The sequence below is a fragment of the Mauremys mutica genome, chromosome 13 (genome assembly GCF_020497125.1).
Source record: "Mauremys mutica isolate MM-2020 ecotype Southern chromosome 13, ASM2049712v1, whole genome shotgun sequence".
Taxonomy (NCBI): domain Eukaryota; kingdom Metazoa; phylum Chordata; order Testudines; family Geoemydidae; genus Mauremys; species Mauremys mutica.
In genome coordinates, this window is record NC_059084.1 from 15,163,087 (window position 1) to 15,183,081 (window position 19,995).

A 19,995-nucleotide genomic window follows, 5' to 3' on the forward strand; every position below is an offset into this window, starting at 1 on the left:
TGGAAACGTGGAATGGGGCGTTTTAGTTGGGAGATATTCACTCACCCACACACCAGAGTAGGAGGCATTTTTCTGAAAATGCCACATTGAAATAGAGTGCTCATTTTTCATGTGGTTCCTCAATTATATTTTGCTCTACTGGCAGAGGGTGGATAGTACTTTCTCCACTGGAGTGCCCTCCTACGTGGCACAACCTTCACATAGCTAGTTAGATCCTTTTTAAAGATGACTAACATCAGAATCCCTCTGGGCTCACTAATCTATTTTCAATGAATCTATAGTTTTGGTCATCTGAATATACCTGACTTAAAGAATGGAGGGATATTTATTTATTTTCTTCATAAGGGGTCCAGTCAGGAGTTATTAGGTGCCCTGGATTAAAAGGCCAGACACGGACTATTACATATATAAAGATAACACAAACAATACCCAGATCTTATATAGCACTTTTCATCAGTAGATCTCAAAGCACTTGAAAAAGGAGATCAGTATCCTTCTCCCCATTTTACAGATGGGGAAACTGAAGCAAAAAGACATTAAAATGACTGTCCCCAGGTCACAGAGCATGCCAGTGGCCAAACTGGGAGAAGAACCCATGTCTTCTGAATTCCAAGCCTGTATCCACTAGGCCATATTGCTTCTCACCAGACAATGGAAATGCTCATGTGAGTAAAGTCTGCAGGATCACACTCCTGGTGAATTTTCTTAGCCACAGCCAGTTTCCTCTAGCACCTGTTGGTTATTTCCCCACTTTATATATATTTCGTGGAAAGTTGGCTGCGCTTTGTAGAACCATAGTTGAGCAGCAAGCACCTTCTGGACCCTTCAACTGTTTATGAAGGAGCAAGGAAACTTTCAGGCTTGTCTCCATGGGAAACTAATGCAAACTAGCTAGGGTGTGAATTTAAAGCACAATAGCTCTTTCTCACTAATTCCCCAAGTGGACACTCTTATGTCAAACCAAGGGTGTCTTTAGGGCAGTGGTTCTTAACTTGGGATGCGAGATGCCCTTTCTGGGGGTGCAAGACATGCCAGATTTTTTTAGCAGGTAAATCATCAAAAACACAAATTAAGCACAGGCACGTACGTACAACTCCTTTGTTTAATCAAATCTATGTATTTATTAACATTATACATTTTTAATGATTACTGTAATATACAAACAAATATCTAGGTTTAAAGAACTGACCTACTTCAACGATTTTTGATAAGGGGAGCGAGAACATATTTTGAGAACCAAAGAGGTGCAGGCTGCAGTAAAGGTTAAGAACCACTGCTTTAGGGAGTTAGCTAAATCAAATAAAAGCACTCTTACTGTGAAATGAGAGTGTCCATGTGAGGAGTTAGTGAAGAATAGCTATTTAGCAATATCTACTCTGCACTAGCTATTCTGGGCCTCTCTCCCCCCACACCTACCCCCACCCCCACCGCCACCCTGAATAGACATGCCTTTAGATCCCAAAATGCTGATAGATAGACCTAACCGGGAGCATTTGCAACCAATATTTTCCATTTCTTCTCTCTCAGTTTTGGATTCCCTGCTGCATCCATCTTTTTTAACTGAAGAATGGATTTCAGCACCTTTTGCCCTCTGGCTAATGTAAAAAGGACCAAAAGCATTTCTTCCCCGAAAGGGGAGACTATCTTTCTGAAACAAAGCCATCAGATTATATAGTTCCGCTTGACTGCTATGATTACTAATTTAATATAAAAATAATGACCGTAAAGCTAAGCTAGGTCTTCCAGCTGCTGATCACAATTGCACTGTGTAGACCCCCTCACTTTACAGCAAACCAAGAAGGAAAGAAAAGCCACTAGCTCATATTAAAATGGGAAAAAATAAAGCAAATCTCCCATAGGCAGCTGAAAATGGCATTTACTTCCCACATGGATCACTGGAGACTTATTTAGCCAGGCAGAAAAGACACATTCTCTTCAAGTTTGCTTGTACAGCATGCACATCACTAGAGATTTTTTTTGTTCCCAGTAATACAGTTCAGATCAAAGCTCATCTAAATGTGGCCTGGAATATCATTAATCCCAGTGTCCCAATTCCAGAGATACTTTCTCTTCTAATTGTGGGACAGCTGCTTAATTCAGTGAGTAAAACAGCAGCTCCAAAGATAGGTGGACATTTGTGGTTTTGAAAAATCTAAAACAAATCACTGTCTACAAGGTCAGGACCTTATGGTGCTATATTAGGATGGGAAACAAGAAATATGTTTCACAGGTCTGTCCAAATAGGCAGCTAACTGGAAGCAGGCCTGCCTTCCTTAGCATTGCTCTCCTGAGAAAAAGCATAATTCAGGTGAATGGCAAATAGGGTACAAGTACTTGTCAGTTCTCAAGCAGTGCACTCCAGAACTAGCTCAGCTCATTTCTGTCATAATAAATTTTCAGCTGGGCAATAGGTCCTGGAAATGGCAGCAAGTACTTAAATCAGCAGAAGCTTTTTCATTTGATGGCTCTGACCCACTGGGCCCTATTCTCCATGCTTTGCTCCTTGTATCAGCCTTTATGCCTATGCAAAAAGAGTATAAAAATGCTACCAGATCTCAGTTGGGACCATGTTATACTCACTTTGTGCCGCTGGACATGATTTCACAAGGAGTAAAAGCAGTGGAGAGTTAAGCCCACTATTTTGCATTATATTGGATACTAAACAGCGCTGGTCAGAAATTGAGTTTCCCCTCCATGGAAAAACTTCAGTCTTTCACAAAAACTCAGACATGTAATAATTTGGGCCAAAACCTGAAAAGTTTAATTTAGAAAATGATGCCACGCTGCCTTATGCTCCAATTCTCCTCTATAGACCAGGGTCCCTGGTTGGATTACACACCAATGAAGCTATATTCCTCATTCTTGGGAGCCCGGTCCATACACGAGAATGGGGACCTTAGGCAGCTAAACTACCATTCCCATGAGGCATTGCAGCAGCATATCCAAATTCTAAATATTTCAGTTGTCAGCCAAAATGTTTTGGTTTTTCCAAAAATCAATCAAATCAAAGTTTGAGACAGAAAGCTGGTATTTTGCAAAAAGTTGTTTAATTGAAAACTCAAATTCTGCGTCAAAAACAGCTTCAGTTTCAAGGGAAAAATTTTGACCAGCACTAATACTATATTATACAGTGTTACCTGACTTTAACCAGAGTACCAGAAATTTACAATAATAGCTTTTGCACTGCATGACTGAAGACCAATTCAAGGTCTAACTGGCTCTCAATCTTCTTTTAATATTGTTATGCGTGGCACTGTACTTAACAGCTAGGTCTCCCGCCGGCTCCTTTTTAACTGTCTCTATGGGATGAAGTCATGACTGCTCAGCTGCCTGTCATAAACCCTATGCTGCTAACCGTTAATGGAGATTCTTCTTTAACTCTAGTGGTAGGGGGCTGTGCTTTAGGAGCAGATGAAGATGAGAGTTCTACTCCTGTTACCCATAAGATTTTGGGCAGCCATGCTGCACAGGATAGTGACCAATAGGCAATCCTGTGTAGTCCCAGATTTGTTACAAAGATATAAATATTGTATCTTTTTACAGGAGATCAGTCCCAGTGACTGGACCCCAAAATAAACCCCAGTGACTGGACCATTGTGCTTAATTTTTAGAAACCATTGTTTTTAAACCATTGTGCTTAATTTACCATTGTGTTTAATTTTTAGAAACTATTTGCCAGGATGAAACAAACTTTGTTCCTTTTAGTGCAAGCAGCTCCTTCTCCTTCCACTTCTGAAATTAGCTTCCAGTCATAACAACCGAAGAAGTCAGAAAATAACCTCTAACTAAAATTATTTGGAAAAAAACGTTCATTTCATTCAACTGTTCAGCTGTGGACAAGGCCATAACAACTCAATCCACTAGAATACCAGAACAGTTTGAAAGGACAAGAATCTTGAGCAGAGGAACGAGTTTGAAGTGACTGGAAGCATGTGGTCCAGACTGCGCTGTTCTCAGTTCTGCTGCAATAAGTCTAGGCAGTGGGCCAAGTTCACCACGGATGTCACTGGCTACAACTTCAGCAAAGGTGCTCCTGTTTAGCTAGGATGGATTTTGGCTTCAGTGGAGTTGAATTATAGTCTGTGTGAATGAGAGAAGACTATAACCCATGTGTATTTATTCTTATGGATTTTAGTGCTGCTTGGAAACTTTGCAATCCATAGAACAATTTTTAACAAGTTTTTCAACTAGCTTTAACACACATTGTAATAATTTAATATATTAAAAGCTAGAATATGAACACCAAGTATTAGTTGAGGCAACAGAGCGGGAGAGTTTCATAGAGATTTCAGCAAAGATTCAGCTTGTTCTCATGAGATTTAGCCTGATTCAGGCGGAAGCAGCTCAGATAAGTACAAATTCCCAATTTGTGGCATGTCCCTTACTCACTGCCTAAATTCACACACACACTGTCAGCAAATGGCCATACAGACACAGGGAGAGTTTAAAGATATGCCAAAATATGGCTTCAATTTAGTACATATCAGTTATTAGAAAAATGCATTTTTCTACATGAATGATCGTACATTGCTTTTATGCACATATTCCAAGCCTTTGGATCTTGCTTGTTTCTGCAGTTACAGATTTACTGAGGCCTGTATAAACTTGCCTGGCACAAACCCTGCATCATCTGCCTGCTCTCTGATACCAAATGGTCTTGCTTTTGCATCTCTTTCCAGAATCTCAGAGCGCACAGCCCAGCAGCCATCTGCAAGGCTATTTTTTTCAATTATCTATTTTTTGGCCATATAAGCAACAGCCAAACAAAAAACTGCACCCAAATCCTGATGAGCTATTTTCACATCTGATTGTGTCTGCAGTGGAGCTGCTTTCCTGCTTTGCAAAACCATTTCATTTAGCTGAGCACCAACAACGAGAGAGGAGCCAGCTCAGTCAATAAGCGATCGCACATAACACCGATGTCATTGATACCGCCAGCCTCATACACCTTGGATAGGAAGCAGGTTACAATTCCAGAGCTCAACGTTGTAATGATGCTTGTTTTCTTCACATCTTATGGCCAAATCTGTCCTCTGATGCAGATATACAACTCCCAGGGATGTTAATGAGTGCAATGTACATGCATCCTCCAGAAGAGCTTGTCTCTTAATTATTTGCATTGCAGTAGCTCCCAGGAACCTCAGAATCAAGGATCAGGGTGCTATTGTGCTAGGCACTGTAGAGACATGTAACAAAGAAGATGGACCCTGCCACAGAGAGCTTGGACAGTAAATTTCACCATGCCATTATTCCAGTTTTGAAGTGCTCCTTGCTTTACTCATCTTCACATCTGGTCCAGTCTGGAATGAGAGAGCTAAAGCAAGAATATTGATATGCCCTGTTGGTGCAACTGATGCTCTTGTCCTCCTCACACAGGAACATAGATCTGCTGCAATCCACCACTCTGATAATATTTACTAGTCTGAAAATATTGCTTCTGCCACCTTTCCCTTTTCTCTACTAGACTTCTTAACTACCCAAGCTCTCTCTCCTGTATGGCCTTTTGACACTTGAGCAGGTGTTTCTCCTCTACAGTTCCTTGAGCTATAACCCCCGTTCTCCCTCTTTCACTCAGCTGACCCCAATTCAATAGGAGGGATGAATGAATATCCTGAACGATTCTGGTTACAATGAGAACCAGAACTCAAACTTTCTGATCATCAGAAAGTGTTTTCACTCTCATTCTCCTCTGTACTTCCTGGTTCCAGCCAACCCTGAAAGCATAGGTACCAAAACTGTTTTAGAAGTTGGTTTTCCAACTGAACATGGTTTCCAACTGAAACTTCAAGAGGAATTTTAAAAGAGGCAGACTTCAATTATGCCAAACTGCAATTTGGCCAGGACACCGCTGCTAACACCAAAGTGCCATGGGATCTCCAATGGCCACAGGAGATTAGAATTTCACTTGAATCTCTCATGTAGGAGACCAGCATTCCCAGAAACAGGACCCAATCCACTGGCACTAGACCCCTTATTGACTGAAAAAATACTAGCTATTCAATCCACAATATCATTTCCCACAGCACCTGAGCTATGACCAGGCAAGCCATACTTAGCTTGTGAGCCCTGACACAGTCCCCAGCTGCTGAAAATAAAGCTTTAGCCTGTCAGAATAAAGCAGCCCACATGTTTCCATTATGTGCCTGCTTTGTTGGCACACAAAAGATCCAATTTTGAAGTTATCACAAGGGACACACTGATCAATAATTCCTCCCTCATCTCTGCTCCTTCTCCACTCATATTTCTGTGATAAGAATGAAAAGCATGAAGTAGGCCAGCACAATAGCCAGACAGTGAAATTACCATCATCATGGGAAGAGATTCAAATCCTGCATACAATTTTCCCTTTGAACTACCTTATGATTGTTAAACTCCTTCATTTGAATTGCACCGCATCTGTCGATAGGGACAATAGCTTTGATTTATTCCCCTTTTATTATAAAAAAAATTTTAATTGTAATTCAGGCCACTTTATCCTTCCCTTCCATTTATTTGAACAGCTGTTATATTTCTCTAGTTATCTTCATTACAGATTTTATGCTGAGGTGTTTTGTTTGTTTATTTTGTTGTACATCAATCAGATCGGCCTATTTTGGCTTCTGTCAAGAAGGCACTCTCATGACATCATCCTGAGAGCAGATGGAAAAGACTGCAGCTGTGCTCATGAAAGTGATCAAATAATCAACCTGCTGATGAGCCTTAATGATAGTCATAGTCCTTGAAGCACGGGAAATGCCACTGCATTTCAGAGTCAGGCCCAAGCATCAGAACTGACCTTCCCCCACAGAGCTCAGGACAAAGACAGGACCCAGATCTAGACCTGAACTTCCACCAAATTCAGAGACATTCCGATGGGGTCTGATCCTACAGCACATTTCAGTAAAGCAGTCAAAGCACTGTTTGAGATCATACTTATAGAGAGAAACTGGCCCAATTCAACACTCGGACAGCCTTGCCAATCACATGGGTATGCAGATCATGTGAAAGGATTTCTATTTCTCTGGTAATCTGAGAGCTCAATAATCTCTCTAGGATTTTGTACCATGCCTTCCACCGGAGAGACTAAAGTAAAGCTTGTTTGAAAATTGTCATCCTATTTTCATTAGATCTCCATTGCTTCATCTCACTTTTGGTTAATAAAGTTTATGCTGTAGGTTATTCAATTTACAATATCTTTTTCTATTCATTTTGTCTCCTTTTTCAACATGGGCTCCTCTGACCATGATATGTAAAGTGCTTGGCACATTCTGCAATGAACATTAAACATTAGCACAGCCTCTTCATGCAATGCAATAGGGAACACTGTGACATGGACATGTCATGAAGACTAAACAGAGAGAAGGTGGGTCAGGTAATATATTTTAGTGGACCAACTTCTGTTGGTGAGACAGACAAGCTTTTGAGCCGCCTAGATCTGAAGAAAAGCTCGGTGCGGCTCGAAAGCTTGTCTCACTCACCAACAGAAGTTGGTCCAATAACAGATATCACCGCACCCACCTTGTGTCTCTAACATCCTGGGACCCACATGGCTACAACTATACTGCATACGTGAAGACTAAATGGCATCAGACACTCATGCACCTGCCAGTCCATTGCCTTTTTAAACCACAATGTTTCAATGCCAGTATAACCCACATTTATACAGTGTGGCACTCTGTACAGCCTTTAAATGCATTCATTTCCAAAGATACATGGACTCAAATGCTTGAAATGTGGAACTCACCACTGCTGCATTTCCCAGTTATTGACTGGTAGCCCTGAGACCTGAAGATGAGTCATTCACTGCAGAGGGCTTTAACTTGCATGTTACACAAGCAGCATTTGCCTTCACTGGGCCATCTGCTAAAAATTCTTTATCTATTACCCAATTTATAGCTGACATGCCATGTGCATTTCCCCAAAGGGTTAAAATAAGTCTCTCGTATCTATAGCACCTTGTCTTGGTCCCCAGGTAAGCCAAATAGAATGGGTATTATCCTCTTTAACCTCTGGAAATATGGCTCTTGTCCTGAAGCATATGCTATAAACATGTTATTAGAATGGCAATATTGGCACAAAGTTACTGTTTTGGTTTTCACCCTTTTAGCCAAGAACAAATGCAGCAGTATGTAATTGATCATTTTTTTAATTGGCTTTGAATTACACAAAAAAACATGTTTACTCATGTTAAAAAGGCACTGAAGATATCGACTGGTTTGTTTCATAGTTGTCTGACGTCCTTTTCATGAAGCATCTAAAACAGATTATCTTGAAGGGATTACTCCACTTTTTCTCATAGTGACTGGATTTCAACTGGATTATAACATAACATAAATCTGAGAGCAATAATCTCTTAGCTAATATGTTTATGTTCTGAAAGTGAGTCAGCTGGAATATTAGCCACATGTAGACACCTGCTTTGGGAATTTTAGGATGATCACGCTCAGCACTTTGACTCCACTCACAAGTGACATCTAGAATTGATGATGACAAAACCAGCCAATGATTAGAATTTGTTTTTCCCGTTACATTCTTATATGGTTTTAATTTTTATTATTTAGTTGGCCAGTTTATAAATGAAGAATGAGAAACTGCAGGGAGAATCCATTTCAGTTATGCTAGCCTCTAGCTCTCATCTGAAGCCCAGAAATGTGGTTGCAACCTGATCCTTTGAACCCAGAAGTATGATAACATGATTCCCGTTTACAGGAGAACTTTTTCTGATGTCAATATAAATTTGCCAAGCACTGGAATTCAATTTACATTCTCAAAATGTATGAAAGCTGAACAGATTTCCACCTCTGGTGAATGCTAGTTAGGTTCACTTCCATATTGCTTTCTTGCCTATGATTGACAGGAATGACTGTAAAAAATTAGTGCCTGCAAACCATGCAGCCATTCCTTTTGACATGCTCTTGTAATTTATAAGCTTGCATTATTATACTGCACAGTCTGTCAGCAAAAGATGTCTGGGTTTCATTTAAGCCAAAACATTATATAATCATCTGCAGCTTTATCCTTTCAAGGCTTAATTTTGCATCCTCATTGCTTTCAGCAGTGACCAATTGGTGAAAATATTTACTGAGCAAACATCTTCATACACGTACTATTAAGGCTTCATGAAGTTCACACACGTGGCTTAGTTTCCCTCTTATTCAGCTGATGGAGGACAACCACAACATTTCCGAAACTGTTCTTGGGAGCTTTTAAAAGAAGGAGCTATAGGGAGAGCTGCAGGAGACTACAAAAACTTGGGAGTGATGGGATCACAGAAGTTAGAAGGAGAAAGGCTTATTAATGGAGCTGGTTGAATAATTTGTAGCAGATTGTTATCTGATGAATGTAGCCCTTTCTTCCTCCCCTCCCCCTAATTTGTGAATCCTTTGTAAATTCATCATTCATTTCTGTGAATGGATTATTACTAAGTATTTACCTAGTGTTTTAGACAAGATGATCTGCAGACTATGGTTTGTTTGCAAACTGACTCTTCGCTATTCGTTGCACCTGGTGTGAGACTTATCACTTGCATTGCATGGGATTGTTTCTATTCCCTAACTGGTTGAGTGAAGCTTTTTGGACAGTTGAATACGGAAAGCGAAATGATGCTGAGAACAGTGAAAACTCCTGTGGTCACACAAATCTGGCACCTTGTTTGCAGCGGGGTATGTGTACTTGCACAAAGAACAGCCTTTCCCCAAACGTTCATATGAAATAAAACCTATGTTTGCATCAGCATTCACGAATAACAATTTATAAGTGGTACAAACAAGGCCTAAGTTAACAGCTGTTCAGAAATCCAACAAATGTTCTCACAGACAGATTTTGGACTGCTCAGCCAGCTCCACCCATTTAATGTGACATCATCTAATCTAGCACCCAGAATTGTTCCCCACAGCACATGTTCTAGGGTCAGGACCAGTATATTGCAAGGGTAGGATTTTTCAAGGAAAAAAAAAAGAGAAGTGGTGTTTTACCCATGAAAGCTTATGCCCAAATAAATCTGTTAGTCTTTAAGGTGCCACCAGACTTCTTGTTGTTTTTCTGCTCCCACTGAAGTCAATGGTGATGCTCCCATTACACTTCAATGGATGCAGAGTTGGACCATTGCTCAGCCCTTTTGAAAATCCCATCCTAAAGTGGTCCAAGCAGTAGGGTTTGCCATGCTCCTGTTGGAATACTGTTCTACTCTATAGCAGTTAGGAATATTCAAGCTACATTTTCCTTTTAGTAATTGCAACCCAATACTCAATAATACCACCATAAATAATTCCTCCCCCTCTCAGGATTTATGCACCTACAGCCTACTGGACTGAGTCTGGACCTGGCATTTGAAAATAGAGATTGTATGCCCAGCTCTTCTAATGATCTTGAGCAAGTTACTTTATCTCTATGGTGCCTCCATTTCCCCATCTGTAGGATGGGAATGATAATACTTGCCCACTATTCTGAAGTGTTTTGAGATCTATAGTAGGAAAGCTCTATGAGGGCAAAGAACATTATTACTCATGTACTTGTAGATGCACAAGCCCTCTTACGTTGTTAGTATTTCTGAGACATGGCAGATAACTATCATCAAAGCTAGGGCTGTATAGGGCAAATGTTTAGCTCTGAAATGCAGAGACGAGTATTATAATAAAATCACAATTTCATATTAGCATTTTTATTACTTTAATCTGAGAAGCAAAACTGAATTGTGGTTTGTATATTAAATGTCTTAATCAAAAAGTCTAACCGATGTTTAATGTGCTGACAATTCTGCTTCCAAAGCAGAATGCAGAACTGTGTCTCACAAGATAAAATGCATTCTCCTCGGCCTGAACCTCCCTCCAGACTGCAAAGATTTATATTTCTTTTGGGGACCAAGCTAGCCTGTCCAACTTTTCTGGGCCTTCTTTGAATGCATCATCATCAGGGATATTTTTCAGAGGGGTAGGCGTGTTAGTCTGTATCAGCAAAAACAACGAGGAGTCCTTGTGGCACCTTACACATTTATTTGGGCATAAGTTTTTGTGGGCTAAACCCACTTCATCAGATGCATGGAGTGGAAAATACAGTAGGCAGGTATAAATACACAGTACATGAAAAGATGGGAGTTACCTTACCAAGTGCTATAGAGACAATTCAATTAAGGTGGAAGTGGGCTATTTTCAACAGTAGAATACCAAGGGAGGAAAAATCACTTTTGTAAGAATTTGAAGTCAAGTCCAGCCCCTTGCGCTGAGGCAGGATCAAGTAAACCTAGACCATCCCTGACAGCTGTCCAACCTGTTCCAAAAAGCCTCTAATGACAAGGATTCCACAGCCTCCCTTAGAAGTCTATTCCAGATCTTAACTACCTTTCCCTCACCATGGATTCCAATCTTAAACCTGACCTGTCCTCTAGCTTTGATTCAGGCTTGAACTGAAACCAGAAATCCCAATCCCAATTCCTTAGCCCATCTCTACTAATGATTAGGGAAAATAATTATCTTTAGACTTTAAAAAAACCAACCACTTATTAGGAGGAACAAAACATTTTAGTTAAATAAGAACTGACCAGGATCCTAACCTGAAGCTTAGACCAAAGTCGGCCTTTTTTTGAGGTTCAAGAGAGTTCAATTAACATTTTGAAGTTATTCCTTTCATCTCCACAATTCCTGGTTTCCAGAACACAACATTAGCAAAGTCCATTCATTTTCACAATAAGTTAGCACATTCCAAGGTTTGATTTTATAATGCCAAGCCCCAAAAGCATCAAATACTTACATTTAATAAAATACTTTTGCCTTGAGGATTAAAATATTGTGAGATGTTTTAGTATGAACCAGGAAGGAAAACAGCATTAGGAATCAATACATAAAGCATTTGTATTAGCTATGGGTGTTGAGAAGAATAGCAGGACAGTAGAAAAGCTGGTGTTTCATTAAACTAGGCAGCCTGTGCATAACATGCAAATAGTATGAAATCAAATAGATTAAACAAGCAAAGTCAAGCTGAAGTCGATATATTAAAACTTGGATCTTGCACTGAATAAAAGCAAGGCATTTTCTGGAGAGTAATTTAAAAGTTTTATTAAAGTTTCTGTTAAAATAGATAGCAATAATACTTGGCAAATACACCACTAGAGCTCTAAGTATTAGAGAGAGAGAGAGAGAAGTTATTTCTGAATGATAAGCAGTGTGAAATACCACACCATATTACTTTGAGGCAGGGAGAGAGTCAGGCTATGCCAGATGTTCGGTGGCAATATATACTTTCAGTTCTTAATTAAATGTAACACAAGAATAGCAAGTCCCAAGTCATCATCCTTGCAAAGAATTGGAGAAAGAACTAAATTAAATCTCTGCTGATTCTCCCAGGACTTAAATGAGTGTACACTAAAATGCACAGTTAACTACATGAGCATATATCTTTTTACTGACTTAATTAAATGTCACTCAACTGAGTCAAAACATTTTTGGAACCTTCAAAGATGGTACCGATCTCCCAAGGGAGAAAAAATAAAAATCACAGGAGAGTGTGAATGAACATACAGCTTATTGTACAAAATTGCATTTTGGAGATGATACTGGTAAATAGACTCCATATATTATGAGGAGCAGATTTAAAGATTTTGCAACAAGCTGTGCCAGACCTCTGACATTTGGTGCATAAGCTTCTTTGCTTCAGATAAGGAGGTAATGGAAACGTGCTATGCAGCATAAAACATTTCAAGAGGAGTAAAGCATTGATAGTATAGGCAATCTTATGAAATGTGCACTAAAGGTCAGTGAGCGAAATTACGGCCCTGTGAGCCTTTGGAGGGGATGGAAACACTTTAGCACTCCAGCTGCGTTGGAGAAAGGCATTTTGCTTGGAAAATGTTTAATGTTTCATGGGAAGCTGGAGAGAGTGAAGTAAGGAGTAGCCTGTGCTCTACCCGTTCTCCTCTGCCGGTGCTTACTTGTATGTAGAGATGGGACATGGCCACATTCCTGCCACACCCTCTGCAGGCCAGTAATTGTTGCCCACAGGACTAATTGACTCCCACCACTTACACTTCTAGTCAAACTACAGTTACTGCCATGCCTGCTCTGGAATACCTACAAGAGATACCAGTGTCTGCCCAGCATAGAACCACGCAGAGGTTTACAAGAGACGACACGCTTGATTTTCCAAAAGTGCAGTTTTCCAAGACTTCTGCCTGTGCACAACATCTATTGCACCTTTGCAAGCAGGGGAGCTACATGCACGTGTCCCACCTGCACACCTAGTATGTATCTGGACCTAGACGACATTAATACTGGAGACTGGCAAACCAGTGCGACTCCAATAAGAAATGTCTTATCTTGTCCATCCCTTTCAATGATTCCAAACCCAAATCCTGTCTGATGCTCACATTTTTTTCAATTAAGCATTTTGCCATTTTATGTTTGATTTGAAATTCCAGGCTCAGCACAGAAGCAGAAATGCCAGAAGAAAGAGGCTTTCACCATATTTAGGGTCCAGCCTAAAACAGGAAGCACTGAAAATCTTACTAAAAAACCTGGTTTTAGGCGATTTCTAGACACAATCTCAGCCCAAAAAGGTGTGGATGAGAGTCCAAACTTTCATGACTTCTTCAAACTGAATCTTTTGAGCCCTATTTAAGAAACTCCCCACAGCTCCCACTTTGCTTTGCTGGCAAAATTAGTTCTCTTGTTGTTCTGCATAGAGACCCATTTCTTTTTCTCCTAACATGAAAACAAACTCCATCGAATGTAAGAACTTTTTACGTGAAGATTTGCACAGCTTTCTGCCTACAGTATTTGTATTTGTAGTTTTATTGTATTGTTTGGATCTTGTAATATAAAAAGAAACTGTATAAAAGAGTGGAATCCCACCAAATACCTAGAAGTGGTGAGGAGACTTGACCTTAATAATATCACTGCTCTTTAGAGCTGTGTAAAAAAATGTATGAAACCTTTTTTGCGCTGACAAATGCAAATTTGTGTTGACTGAAGCAATTTGTAAATTTGGGTCAATTTTGGCAAATTGTTCTTAGTTTAAAAAAATATGTCAGAAATATCAAATGCTTCATTTCAGTATTTCCAAAACATTGCAGTTGTCACAAAACAAAAATATTTAACGTTCACATTTGCTGAAAATTTCAAAGCATTTTCATTTTGGCTCAACCCAAAACTCTCCTCCTCTCCCCCCAGGTTTTTGCACCTCTTTCCAAACCAAATAGTGCATTCTTCAAACAGCCCCACTTCTCATTTCCACTCCTATTGTATATAATGATACAGTATCACTTGGTGCTCACAAGTGGCATTTCAACATGCTGCCCAATATACATACAGTTAATAACAGAGGCGCATTTTCAAGGCACCCTATACAGATGGACTGTGTCTCATGGTTAAAGCATTGGACTGGAAGTCAGCAGAACTGGGTTCTAATTCCTGAATCTGCCACTGACCTGCTTCATGTTATTGCCAAGTCACTTAACTCAGCTTCCCCCTCTGAGATGTTAATTGTTATCTTTCCTTGCACCCCACATGGACAATGTGAGGCACACATCACTGTTTGCAAAGTGGTTTGGGATATCTGGACTGACGGTGCTATCAAATATCAGAGGGGTAGCCATGTTAGTCTGGTTCTGTAAAAGCAGCAAAGAATCCTGTGGCACCTTATAGACTAACAGACGTTTTGCAACATGAGCTTTCGTGGGTGAATGCCCACTTCGTCGGATGCAAGAGTGGAAATTTCCAGGGGCAGGTAAATATAAGCAAGCAAGAAGCAAGCTAGAGATAACGAGTTTAGATCAATCAGGGAGGATGAGGCCCTGTTCTAGCAGTTGAGGTGTGAAAACCAAGGGAGGAGAAACTGGTTCTGTAGTTGGCAAGCCATTCACAGTCTTTGTTTAATCCTAAACTGATGGTGTCAAATTTGCAAATGAACTGAAGCTCAGCAGTTTCTCTTAGAAGTCTGGTCCTAAAGTTTTTTTGCTGCAGGATGGCCACCTTAAGATCTGCTATTGTGTGGCCAGAGAGGTTGAAGTGTTCTCCTACAGGTTTTTGTATATTGCCATTCCTAATATCTGATTTGTGTCCATTTATCCTTTTCCTTAGAGACTGTCCAATTTGGCCGATGTACATAGCAGAAGGGCATTGCTGGCATATGATGGCATATATTACATTGGTGGATGTGCAGGTGAATGAACTGGTGATAGTGTGGCTGATCTGGTTAGGTCCTGTGATGGTGTTGCTGGTGTAGATATGTGGGCAGAGTTGGCATCGAGGTTTGTTGCATGGATTGGTTCCTGAGCTAGAGTTACTATGGTGCGGTGTGCAGTTACTGGTGAGAATATGCTTCAGGTTGGCAGGTTGTCTGTGGGCGAGGACTGGCCTGCCACCCAAGGCCTGTGAAAGTGTGGGATCATTGTCCAGGATGGGTTGTAGATCCCTGATGATGCGTTGGAGGGGCTTTAGCTGGGGACTGTATGTGATGGCCAGTGGAGTCCTGTTGGTTTCTTTCTTGGGTTTGTCTTGCAGTAGGAGGCTTCTAGGTACACGTCTGGCTCTGTTGATCTGTTTCCTTATTTCCTCGTGCGGGTACTGTAGTTTTGAGAATGCTTGGTGGAGATTTTCTAGGTGTTGGTCTCTGTCTCCGGAGTTAGAGCAGTTACGGTTGTACCTCAGTGCTTGGCTGTAGACAATGGATCTTGTGGTGTGTCCGAGATGGAAGCTGGAGGGATGAAGGTAGGCATAGCGGTCAGTAGGTTTTTGGTATAGGGTGGTGTTAATGTGACCATCACTTATTAGCACCATGGTGTCTAGGAAGTGGACCTCCCCGTGTAGATTGGTCCAGGCTGAGGTTGATGGAGGGGTGGAAGCTGTTGAAATCGTGGTGGAATTTTTCCAGAGTCTCCTTCCCATGGGTCCAGATGATGAAGATGACATCAATGTAGCGTAGGTAGAGAAGGGGTGTGAGTGGACGGGAGCTGAGGAAGCGTTGTTCCAGGTCGGCCATAAAAATATTGGCATATTGTGGGGCCATGCGGGTGCCCATAGCGGGGCCACTGATCTGGAGATATATATTGTCATCAAATTTGAAATAGTTGTGTGTGAGGATAAAGGCACAGAGCTCAGCAACCAGTTGTGCTGTGGCATCATCAGGGATACTGTTCCTGGCAGCTTGTATTCCATCAGTGTGTGGGATGTTTGTGTAGAGAGCCTCTACATCCATGGTGGCTAGGATGGTGTTTTCTGGAAGGTCACCAATGCATTGTAGTTTCCTCAGGAAATCAGTGGTGTCACGGAGATAGCTGGGAGTGCTAGTGGCGTAGGGTCTGAGCAGAGAGTCCACATATCCAGACAGTCCTTCGGTGAGAGTTCCAATGCCCGAGATGATGGGGCGTCCAGGATTTTCGGGTTTGTGGATCTTGGGTAGTAGATAGAATAACCCTGGTCGGGGCTCTAAGGGTATGTTGATTTGTTCTGGTGTTAGTGTAGGGAGTGTCCTGAGTAGATGGTGCAGTTTCTTAGTGTATTCCTCAGTGGGATCTGAGGGAAGTAGCCTGTAAAATTTGGTATTGGAGAGTTGTCTGGCGGCCTCCTTTTGGTAGTCAGACCTGTTCATGATGATATCAAAGAATTCTGCAACACGCTATAATCTCTTTGTGGCCGCAGGAGTGTTTGTGAGCCATTGGAAGGCTTAAATACACAGGATGTACCTTAAAATCACAAAAGTATGTCTCAGTGGCCAGGCTATCTTGTGTGAAATCTTAACTAGGTGGTTGAAGGCAGGTTAAAAGACTTTCTTCCTTATCATTCCCCATACCTTGGTGAGTGAGGTCATTTTACTTGGTATTAAACTATGTAGGTTGTTTCTCACTGCAGAGTAAATTGGCACAACATGATTAATGGCCAATTTTACACATTTCCAAAGGAAATCTATTTGGCTCTCATGATATTAAACTAGGTTTGAACTTTGGCAAATCTAATTTTCTTTTCTAGACCAATATTTCCAACATGAGGCTTAGGGAAAACAAAATTACATTTTCTGTACTTCTACATTTTGAAATAAGTCATAATCAGACCTTGTTTGTTGGCCTTCAAAACTCATCTCTTGTCATCTACTGGAAGGAAACTTTGGCTACTTAGTTAGCCTACAAAATAAAAACACTGATACAGACACAAGTTCTGAGGAATTAATGTCTTCACCCAGGGATTTAACTCACTCCACTATCACATCCACATAATCCCAAAACTCAAGGGCATTTGCTCTCATCGCTTATATTAGACAATGGGTTTGCTTGAATACTAAAGCAAAGAGTATTAACATCGGTGCTAGAGCCCATATAGGTCATGGCATTACATGGCTATTTGAACTTCTCTTGAATGTGCAATACTTTAATGTAAACCCAGTGAGACAGGATTTATTAAACAATTAAAGAAGAAAAATTACAAACTTCTCCAGGTAAGGACCATGCCCTCTAAAGTGTTTGGACAGTGCAGGAAAAATTGAGTGGTTTCTTAAACAGAAATAATAGTTCTGATAAACTGGGCTCATGAAAGCAGAATCATAATATTTATTGCGATTTTCAGCAACAATTTTTATACTGAAATTTTTAAATCAATTAAAATAAAACTATGTATCCAAACACTGCAAAAACAGGCATGCAGCAGGTTACAGATACAAGACACAAATTTGACATCAGAACAGTGCCTGTTCTAACCATAGTCCTGGTGTTTGATCCAACTCCCCCTGAAGTCAGTAGTAAAACTCACCAATTTCTAGGCTGGAAGGTGGAGTCTTGTACTAGATATATTCAAGATGAACAGATCAAAGGATAGAATGGTGCTTATCCCAAAACTCCTACCCTACTAACCGTGGGCCCAAGCCTGCTGCCTGAGTCAGGGAAGACTCCCCAGAATTTCATACCCAGTCCTATACCCATTGAAGTTAATGGAAGTTTTGTTGAATCAAGACAACAGGAGAGGGATCCATAGAAGTCTGCATGGAATATGGATAGTCAAAAAGACCTTCCTAGAAACCAACTTTTCACTACAAATCCAATAGTGTTTCTCAGGCCAGCATATCCTCCAGGGCTCCCAACATCTTCATAAGTCCCCCAGTTCAGCAATCCTGCCTCTAGATGGAGAGCAGGGTATGCGCAATACCCTCCAGAATCTACTAGCACCACCCCATGAGTGGCCAGAGATGTCGCATAAGAGAAGCTTGAGGTGCTTCTTGCTTTCCCACATCTGCCAGGGGTTAAATTACCTCCCAGAAGTATCAAATCAACTACTGCAGTACCATGGAGATCATTTAAAGCCTTCTATAAAGGGAAAAGAAAGACTATGACTTTGGCCCAGATCCTGCAAACATTTATGCATGTTAACTTTGTGTGCTTGAGGAATCCACTGACGTCAGTGGAGATACTTTTCAGAGTAGCAGCCGTGTTAGTCTGTATCCGCAAAAAGAACAGGAGTACTTGTGGCACCTTAAAGACTAACAAAGTCTTTAAGGTGCCACAAGTACTCCTGTTCTTTTAGTGGAGATACTGACACACATGAAGTTATGCACATGTGTGAATGTTTGCAGGATCAGATTGGTATTTTCTAATAAAAACCAGTTCACCTGCCCACATGGTACTCTAGGTTGGAAGCAGCACCAAAACTGCACTTTTCATCTGAAAATAAAAGATTAGCTCCGGCTGCTTCGAACAAATACACACACACAGTCTGGATGGAGTTAGTTCACCTCACTGTTTAGTCTAATACAAAATGCAGTACTGACTCTGAGAGACACTCAATATTCTTGACCGCTTCTATCATCATCTCTGTCCTTTTTAACTTTAGGAGGAAGAAAACTTCACAGGTTCTCCCATTCCTTTATTTTGCTGATTTTATTGATTGCTTATGAGCTGTGTTATAGTTTGTACTCAGAAAAGTTACTTTAAACACAGCCACAAAACGTCAAGCTAATGTACTAAAATAATGTTATACTTTATGGGATATTCTTCTGGTTTTGCGAACAAAGCTACAATGCACAAAAATCATGCACACGCAAATGAAGGCTATGTTTTGATAATCTGCTCCAATACACACGTGGGAGGGAAGCCAATTTTCAGTATACAAAACAATGAATCAGATTTATAAATAGTTTAGACACAAAACTATATTAAGAATGCATCCACAATGATTACCCACATAACCTGGTATCTGCACAGAGAAATGGCCAGTTATTCTTTGCCTTTGATTTAGGCACTTCAGACTCTAAATTGTCTGGTTGTGGAAGCTCAGATTTGGAAAAAAAAAAAAAAGAGAGACAAGTGGCTGCAGCATTAGCCTTGATGTGAAACAAAGCGATGAAGAAGAGTACCCTTGAATAGCTTTTATAATATTGAGCAAACAGAGCTATTGCTGGTAGATATTTTTTTTATGCTTTCTCCCTTCAGAAATTTTTCATAGAGCAAAACAAACACCACAATCCCAACTCTTCTCTCTCAGTCATAATGCTTCTCCTCGCATCTTCTGTTTGGATACTCTCCCCCTAATTGTTATCTCCCAGGCATACATTTGTCACAATAGGCAGAGGGTCTCATCTTGCACTCAATTAGGAAACTGTTTTCTTCTTGAAAGCTCATCAGATCCCTGCTGCTACAGTACAGCATTTCCATTGCCTCTTTAGATCCCAAAGTGCCTGGGCTCCATGCTGGGATGAGTGAACAGTGATATCTCAAAGAATGGCAGCTCCCTCCGTTCTGGGTTCTCTCAGGTCAGTGGGAGATTCCAGCATGAGGCCCCAAAACAAACTCTTAAGAAAGCACTTTGCTGTTTTAGGACATCTACTTTTCCACACACCATGGTGAAGAGGTTGTGTTGCTATTCTTAATAACTAATTAAAAAATATCAAGAATCTTGTTAAATAGTTTATCTCAGAGGTTCTCAAACAGGGGGTTGTGAGGCTATTACATGAGGGTCCCAAGCTGTCAGCCTCCACCCCAAACCCCGCTTTGCCTCCAGCATTTATAATGGTGTTAAATATTTTATTAAGATGATGTCTAAAAAA